This window comes from Etheostoma cragini, chromosome 22 (genome assembly GCF_013103735.1).
Source record: "Etheostoma cragini isolate CJK2018 chromosome 22, CSU_Ecrag_1.0, whole genome shotgun sequence".
NCBI classification, from domain to species: domain Eukaryota; kingdom Metazoa; phylum Chordata; class Actinopteri; order Perciformes; family Percidae; genus Etheostoma; species Etheostoma cragini.
In genome coordinates, this window is record NC_048428.1 from 16,236,676 (window position 1) to 16,244,835 (window position 8,160).

Genomic DNA, 8,160 nt, shown 5'->3' on the forward strand with positions numbered 1-8,160 from the left:
AAATGTATGAAGTGCTTTTATGCATGTTAAAACTCAAAACGGGTCCGTCGGGACCCTAACACCATAGGAAGGTTATACTCAGGCCAATTAGTTGGGAGTTATTTAAATTAGAGAAATGGAAAGAAATCCACATATCTTTCTTTACCCACACAACAATTGTGTTTCACATTGTGAAATGCCTTCTTTTTATTTTATGACAAGTAAAACAACTTGTTTTTAACTGTGAAGCTTATAAATATATTCATCTTTTGTAGAGTTTGTGAAAATTGAGTTTTTGATTGATTGAGGCAAATCTCAGCCACTATAAAAATGCAGCAAGTTTTCCCTAAAGCTAACTGATCTTTAAATGTGCTGACTTTTATTTAGACAACTTCAATTTGGTATGACAGCTCACAATTATTTTCCCCTGGCTCCACAAAGTCATTACTTCATACGTCTTCCATGGAGTGGCAGTTTCATATCCCTCCTGGTCCAACATTCACTGGCTGTAATATAGCTATAAATATATACTCATTTTGTTTGCTTAAAAAGTCATTCACAGACATATAAACCTACAGTGTCATGAAATGTTTTGTGTCCTACACATTTTATTTTTCATTGGTTTTGACAGTATCCATGTTTTTTTTAAATTAATTTTATCATTTGTAGTTCACAGTCGCATTGGCTTAAGTTGTTTTGCGGTTTATGTTTTTACTGTTTTATTTTTTAATGTTTATAGTCACTGACTGAAGCGTCCTAGTGCTCTGAAAGAAGAAAAATGTGAAATCTTGAGAAAGGAGGGGTAAAAAGCTTCCCCACACCACCTGGTCAAAGTACATTGTTACAGCATCCCCAGTGACACTTTGAAGGGATGAAAATGAATCTGGGAAATCTGCCCATCACCATCTGTTTGTTGGGATGAGCTCTGATTAGAACCAAGTAAAACAGTAAATAAAAAAAAAAGAAATCTAGAAAGTTGGATAAAGGAATATTACTGGTGCTGGGACAAGTGTGATAATTACATATATTAACTTACTTTCACAATGTGAATATCTATCTATCTATCTATCTATCTATCTATCTATAGGCAGACTGACAAAACACAAAGTGCAGCTGAAACTGATGGGAACGTAAATAGTTTAGGTATTTAGTCACAAACTAAAGTATTTCCTGATGATTAGGCTGGAGGAATAAGTCAGAGGTTTGCAAAAGTTATTAAGCGTCTTTGTCTGGGAACCATGAATGTGTACACAAAATACCCCAGCAATCCATGTAATTGCTGTCGACATATTTCAGTCTGATGGGGGCCCAATTGACCAACATTGCATTCCCTAGAGCCACACTACTATCATAAAATCCTACTTTGGAATTTGCTTGCATTTCTGACAGTTACATAACAGATCAATAATGTTAATTTAATTTATGAGTTGATAAGGTTACTGTAGGAGTAGATCTTTGCTTTAATCTACTCTAGACCTCTGTAGTAATCCAAACAAATACGAATCAAGCTCTGTGTTAGCAAACCCTGACGTCTGACCCACCGCTGCAGAGGAGCAAGCTTAAGGGAATTTCCCCTTGGGAATCAATAAAGTACAACATCACATTACTATTCTAAATGAATCCCATCCTTATCTCTACATAGACCAATACTCTGCTGAGCTTACGTGAAACAAAGTCACAATCTTGTCAGTGTAAATATGTCAAGTGTATATGTCTACAGTGAGGGATTAAATAGATTTAGAAGAAGATTACATTGAAAGTCTGCATCTGTGCTCACCAACAAACATTAGATGTGACTCATGCTTTGTGCTCTTTTGAGTATAGACTATACTTATTGAGGATCAGAGAGATGGAGGGTCAAACATCTCTAAGAGTAGTAGAACCAGTTTCCGTGAGTTTTTGTTAAATAGTATTCACCTGTCAGGCCCCAGGGATTTATTAATGAATCAATTTTATTTGTCACAATCAGAAATCGTACAAGCAACAATTCCAGTGAAATGTTATCCAATCAGCTCCTTAAAATTGTGCAAGATTCATTGTAAAGCAGAATGTGGCTATAAGACATACACACAGAAAAGACTTACCCGGTTGAATGGCATCCAGCCAAGGCTCAGTGAAAGGACTGTAATAATTTACTGCAATGCATTGATTTGATTGCTTCAGAGATTTCATACAACCAGACATTTGGGCGCTTCTAGTACCCTAGTACTGACTTGATTGCTGTAGCATTTGCATGGGCTGTGTAGGATATTTTCCCCTTATGAATGTTTTTTTAAAGGTTTCCCATCGTGTCTTCTGTTCTGCTATTCCCAAGAAAGAATGGCTTCATACATAGTACGACCCATCTTTATCCTAGTAGACAGCTCCAACTTACTTATATATTTAACCCGAACACCAAGCCTCCATTGTGTGATATTGTGCGTGACTGATCATGACATCTACATTCTGCTCATAATGTTCAGGTTTTGTAAAGACATGTGGGAGGCCGGTAGAGTATCTCACACAGATTTGTCTGAACTCACAGGACAGATGGATGCTATAACATGTTTGTGTATTTTGTTCACCCGCGCAGAGATGCGAGTGAGTCAAGAGGATCCCTGGATGTAATTTGGGTTCAGTCCTTGAAATTATGCAAGCAGAGGGATGTATTTTAATGTTTGTGGCCCTGTTATTTACTCAAAAAGTTTAGTCTAAAAGGATTTCTGAAGGAGACCAACTCAATTATTATTGGAAGCCCTTTACTAAAAGAGATGAAATGAAAAAGTAAAAAATGCATTGTTCTGATGTCCTCGGGCAAATACTGTGCGCTTACGCCCACAAATCTTTTCATTTGGTTTAATCATAACCTCTCGTCACTCCCGCCCTATTGTCTCTCATAATCTACATATTCTTGCAGTTTTTCCAATTGATAAAACACAATTTTGCAAACCAGGACTGTTTTATCAAAATACTTAACACAATTCAAAAAACCGCACACCCAAACATCAAAATACCTCATATATCCTGCAAAATGAAACACCACAACCAAAACTAAATATAACATTATCAAAATCAAACTCTTGCAACACTTCATTCATAATAACAGATTTCTGTCTAATCAACTACACACTGTTGGGCATAATGAAAAGCACTCTCATCGTTAGTATGATTTGCCATAGTTCTAAAATAGATTCTTAACATGCAGAGAAATATTTGCAGATACACACACATCTGTTGAAGCATTTTATTTTATTTTTTCACCAAACAAGTCAGTGCAACATGTGCACAGCAGATATATTTATATTGGATTAAACCAAAATATGCTCAAAATTGCAGAGAAAATGTGCCATCAACTCCTCTACCAGCTCTACCTCTACCTCTCACTCTTCCTCCCCCCTCTCTGAAAGAGGTGCTCACCTGTGGTCTTTTCGTAGTGCTTACTTCCTGATTGAAGTGGCAACAATTAACCACTGATGTGTTTGGCCGGGTGGCACATATATCCAATTAGCTCATGTCGTGTCATTTTGAATGGCAGTGTTTTGAAATGGCAAACATGTGACTTTATGTCATATTGTTGTGTCTTATGCAGAGAACCGTGTTCAGTGCATTTAAAAGGTGCCATTTCGAAGAGCAAAATGTGTGTAAATCAGAAGAATGTGTTAAGACTTTTGGAGACTTGAGAAGATGTTTTGCTCTCTGTGTGTCAGTTTCAATAATTATGCTATGCATGTCATTTTAGTGTTTTAGCAATTGAAAAAAAAAACTGTAAAAACAGGAAGAAAAAAAATGTATACTAAGAAAAGGTAGACATTATTTATTTAATCATATTATATTTATAGTCTAGTACATGCGATGTGAATTGTTTTCTAGTGACAAACCAGCTCTCACTAAGGATGTTAACAGCTGTTACTCCCCTGTGACATGAGATTGTAGAAAGCTGTGTGGCCGCCTGCCGGTTTATGTTATTGCTCATTGTCATTTCATATTTTGGGTGAAGGTTGGCTTGTGTGTGTGTGTGTGTGTGTGTGTGTGTGTGTGTGTGTGTGTGTGTGTGTGTGTATCTCCCCACAGTGCTTCACTATAGTACATTGATGTTACATGATGCAGAGAGGCAGAGATGGAAAATGTGTAGGTTCAGAGAGAGAGAGGTTTTCCCTGCAGGATTCACACATTACGTGGGAAATTGAGCACGTTTTTCTGCTGATCCCAACATGAAATAGGTAGTAAAGCATTTTTGTGTTTTTGTAAAAATAACACAAAATGCATTTATGTACCATCCCCCAAAGTACACTCACAATGTTGAGTATTTGAAAAGGCTACATGCCGTATTTTCCAATATGTTTAGCCATTACCAAACACAATGAGTCCAAACGTGTTTGTTCCTTAGTCAGACAGAACAAGCCACCTCACTTCGGGTTTTGGGAAGGCCATTTTATTTTACTGCTTTTAATAATTAATGGACAAAACTATTCCTTGATTAATCAAGAAAATAAAGAGCAGATTAATGAATAAAGGAACTAATTGTTAGTTGAACCCCCACATTCTCAGAAGCAATACAAAGTCCATCACCTGGTAAGTGGTATACACAGCCCGGAACACTGAACAATAAACAGACCGTAGACACTCCTGATTAAAAAGCCACAGCCAGATAGGATCAATGTGGCTTCAACCAAAGTATGAAAAAGAAAACTTGTAAGATATGTAAGTTTAGCAAAACACAGAAAACAGAGGAAGAATTTTACGGTCAAGACAGTGGTCACATTTTCTAATCAAACAGATACAGATATATTACTACAACAAAAGTCCCTGAGAGCACATCCATACTGTAGATGTTTATGAGATCCACCTTGAGGTGTGGAGCCAGAGGGGCACACTTTGTGATCTATGACCAAGAGGAGCAGCCAATCATCTCCAAAAATGCTGAATTTGCTCTGTGAGTGAGCGGGACATTTGCAATCAATGGCTGAGGGATTGGACCGCACAGAGACCTCTACATCAAAAAGAGAGAGGGGGAAAGTTGGAGAATTAAGGGGTTGATGTAGTTAAAAAGTTGGAAAAGGAGGCAGGAGTGATGCAAGGCAAAGGAAAGAGGCCAGAGGCAATTGGGAGAGGCTTTTACAGTTATGAATGACCACGTTGTCGTGGGAAATTAGTATAAGATTTTCTGAAAAGCATCACATTCACAACATATTATATACGGTACTGTAACATATTCAACATTATACTATAGCACAGGAATTTCCCCAGTCTGGGATTAATAAAGTCTATCCTATCCTGTCATTAACCTACAAGACCTACCATCCACAACACAAAGTTAAATTTGGGTTCATTAAAACCTCTCATTTGATGTCATAAAAAGATTTGGAGCTGAAACTGTCATAAACAGTTTTATTACGTGCTTTTTATTTTCTTGTGAATTTTTTTAAATATTTTGTCAGTTTGTTTTGCATTGAGTTGAACAGAACTGTCCTCCGCCAATACAATACAAGTCTATATTTAAGAAACAATAAAACAAAGGAACGTATGACAAACCCACTAGAGCCTGATATTACACAGAGAAAACAACAACAACACACTGGAAATCTTCCTGCCTCACAGTAACAGAGTGTAGTGAATTTGCCCCTCTGCATTGAAACGTGTTTAGCATTAGTGGCCAGCATGGCTCCTCTCTGCAGACACTGTTTTTCATAAATAAGAAACACACACATTCACTAAACCTTAATGCATTCTCTCATATGTAATCCTGATCTATTCTGCAGGGTGGACTGCGCGAGGTGTCCTGGCCACCTCTGCTAGTCGGCACATGGTACATTAAAGCTCCTTGGTGTGAGCTTCCACCAACAGTCAGCGGGGGAGTCTACGACCTTTTTGATGGATGCCTGCGACTTAATGAGAAGTGAGAGCTGTCAATAGACAGAATCAATAGGCATGTTGATGCATATCGCAGCAGCTTCACTTCAGAGAAAAAAAAACATTTTCACCCTTAATTCAGAGCCACGCAGTGCTACCCCAGACGCACACATGCATTCATACCATAGACTGAAAATAATATTAACAGTCTATGGTTCATACACACACACACAGATAGCAGAAGACTTGACTTTGACTGCTGTAACACTGAAAACATCAGTGGACGTCTGTTTCATAATGATTGATTCATAATATAGAAACACTGTAGTGAAAGCTAAAATTCACAGCTGATATTCACAGTTAATGTGCTAGGTGGCATACTGTAACACATGGTGTTGTTTTGCTTTTGGCATCAGGTATGAATCGGTCCTATGTTTGGCCTTTAATAACGATGTCAGAAGTGAACAGATGGACAGGTGAAAGCACCAGTCACCGTTTACATGCACAGATGCCTCCTCCACACTACAGAGACGTAACCGGCTCTTTAACCAACAAATGTAAAGATCGTTAATCACTTTGACAGAGGAGAAACATGATTGTGACTGCCAATTTCCAGATACAGACATCGAAAAATCGAAAAATCTGAAGGAAGACACTTATTAAAACACGCTCCCTGCGACCTGGGATCTTTTTTAATTATCAGTTTATGAGGCTCTTAATGGTTTAGCACACTCAGCTGACTGCTTCTCCTTTAATAAATCCATTATTTTTATTACTGTATCAAATGTACAGTTCAGAAAAAGAAGTATGGTGAGGTTAGACTAAATCTGCAGTGGACTGCTCATATGTATTATGCATCATATTTAAGAACAAAGAAGACTTACTTGTTTCATCTTGCTTCTAAATTAGTTTGGTATAATAAAAATAAACTAGCGTCTCTTACTAACAATTTAATATGGGGAATGGGTGGCTTTTCTGTGAGATGACATCTTTCTTCATACATATGCAAAAGGTCTTAATATTTGTGTAAACAGAAACAATCTTAACATTTCCTTAAAATGTGTATTATTACTCTGTGCAGTCAAAAGACACAATACTGTTCTCTATATTAAACTTGTCCCACATGTTGAGTTCACTATAAAAATGATGTTCAGAAGAATAATGATGTCTGCCTGAGAACAGAACAAGTCTTCGGGGTTTCACGATGATTTGTCTTGCAAAAAATAGTGAGTAAGACCAGACAAACAATTATTTATCATGTTCTATATGGGCAGTGAAGGGGCATGCAAGGACGGAATATGAGACAATGTGGGCCTAAACTATGGACACGTTAAAGAAGGTGCTGTGTCTTTTTTGGTGACATTTTGCTGGTTAATCACAACTCTAGAGTGCAACTCAGTGTTTTGTTAATGCTAGAGATGAAGAGAGTGCAACACCATGAACATCTTTAGAGTGCCATACTCCTGCCAAACGTTGCCACCCAGCCTGCTCCGAGACACATAATTTATAGAATGCATGTTTGAATCAGAGCATCACCCTCCCTCAACTACAGATGGGTGCACACAGACACTGACACAGCAGACAGATGGAGGTATGCAGTCAGTTGGGTGTGAGGTGAATCACTTGCTGCTCAGTTGTGTCCACGTTTCTATGACATCCATACGCAGCAGTCACACTGGAGTGAGTGGTGACCTTTAGAAAGGATTTATATATTACTTATTAAAAATACTTTCTAGCTCATGTGTAAAGTATGAAACCTCAATTGAAAAGAACCAACTAAAGAAATAATCAACTAGCTGCAGTGAGTCTGAGCTACAAATTCCTCATAATTCAGAAACAAGCTTGAACAAACTCAAATATGATAATGAGATTAGCACAGCCTATTATGGCCGCGCTATAATTATTGCTTAATAATGCGGCTGCTTAATAATGTATGCATGATCTAAGTGTAACTGTGTGTTTGTTGGTGGTGGTTTGTAGTTTGTCTCAAAATGAATTGCCTCCGTCAGAGGAATTAACGTGATAAATCACCCTGATGTTGAGCTGTACGGCTGTAGGCCGTTTTTCCAATCTGCACTCAATAACATACGACTCGAGTGGCACTGATTTGACTTTACAATTTATAATAGAAGCACTGAGGATTACGCTGCTGTGCATTAGGCCAAGAGAATAAGCAACCAGCCTGAAAAGCTTTTGTGTTGCTACATTAATGTGGTTTCATCAACACCCCTTCTGAAGCACTGAAGAGTATCTGTTGTTGATGTTAATGGCCTAATTTCATTATATCAGTTCCAGTACCTGGAACCAGAGGAAAACAGCTATACAATCAAGTATATATATATATATATATAT